General features: G+C 46.0%; 1 non-coding gene across 1 annotated transcript; it reads left to right on the forward strand.

Annotated features, from left to right (window-relative positions):
* Positions 1 to 563: 563 nt before the first annotated feature.
* Positions 564 to 636, forward strand: TRNAR-ACG (transfer RNA arginine (anticodon ACG)). Its single transcript has one exon. It is a non-coding gene; the product is annotated as a tRNA-Arg (tRNA).
* The last annotated feature ends 919 nt before the right edge of the window (positions 637 to 1,555 follow it).

Below are 1,555 nucleotides of genomic sequence, written 5' to 3' on the forward strand. Positions count from 1 at the left end.
GTGATGACGATAGCATGACGATACTCTGATGTCGACGACGATAGAACTGCCGCGATGGCATTACGGCGCTGGTGTGGCAACAAAAGCACGACGACGACTATATGGCGACGATGGCATCACAAAGGAGGACAATAGTATAACAACGGGGGTTTGATGGCAATGCCATGACAACAGTATATCATGATAGCCCGTATGACGACGACGGCTTGACGAGAGTTGGGTGACGAAGCTGGAAAGGCCATGATGACACGACCACGACGGCATGACGATGACGGTCTGACAACGGATACATGATAGCTACTGTCTGACAACGATCGATGGCTTGACAACGTCAGCGTAATCGCGATTGAATGACGACATAAAGCCAACAGACAATGGAGCCAAGGAAAGCATCGTGGAAAATAACTGTGATTGAAATTGGAATGCAGGAAATAATGAAGAAGAGGGAAAGTAGAGTGGACGAAAAAAAAACAAAAAAACTTGTCGCCGGTAGGAGCCAAACCCGTTAGTAGGATAAGAAAGCGCCGGTTCAAGGACGGCTGGCGAGTCGCCCGGAGCCAACCGGGCCTGTGGCGCAACGGATAACGCGTCTGACTACGGATCAGAAGATTCCAGGTTCGAATCCTGGCAGGCTCGCTTTAGTTTTTCTTTTTTGCCTTCGTTTTATTTATTTTGCACAATGGAACATACAGGTGCCTTAAGAACCAATAACAACTGTTTTGGGCAAAATGAGGCGGTTGTAACATTTTTAATAGTTAGCAACTATGAGCACCCATACGCATCCGTGGTACAGTAGCGGCCCAAATCATCGCTTTCTCATGGCCATACCTTAAAGAGACACTTAAGAGAAAAATGATTTATCTTGTATCAGTAAATTACGCTCATACAGTATAAAACACCACTATTACCACGACAAGATGCTTGGTAAGCTAGAAAAAGAGCAATAACAAACGACATGTGGCGACGCCTCTTTGAAGTTCCCGCACCAAGTCGCTGTGATTTTAACAGCGTCTTCTAAGGCCTAGTTCATTCTTTAGCGGCAAAGATATACTACACTGTGCTCTAAGGGAGCCAAATATTAGACATGGCGAGTTTCAGGAACTTTTGCTGAGCCAACGGGGCCTAAATACGAAAATACTACTTTGAAATCCGTGACGTCACAATGATGTATACCAGCGCTAGGGATTCGTAGCGAAATTGAAAAAAAAAAAAAATGAAACTTCGACCATCATTTTCTCGTCTGAGGATCATCACATATAACTTCAAAATTAGGGCAACAAAGTTTTCAAATGAAGCTTTATCCGTCTAAACCGGTTTATTGTTTTGCGTTAGTGTCCCTCTAACATTGCCGTATTTGATGTGTCCGGTATCAGAAAATGTGTGCTGACTAAATGTGGCGAGTGCGCGCGTGTGTGGGGGCGGAGGGGGAGGGGGTGAGGGCGTCGAGGGAAGTGAGCACACACGGTGGCAGTGCGACACATTAGTGCAAGTTAGTGCCACGGTGAGCGTACGCAGGTGGCAGTTGAACATATTTCGCTGAGATGTCACTGAAGTG

The sequence above is a fragment of the Dermacentor andersoni genome, chromosome 7, assembly GCF_023375885.2.
Source record: "Dermacentor andersoni chromosome 7, qqDerAnde1_hic_scaffold, whole genome shotgun sequence".
Taxonomy (NCBI): Eukaryota; Metazoa; Arthropoda; class Arachnida; order Ixodida; family Ixodidae; genus Dermacentor; species Dermacentor andersoni.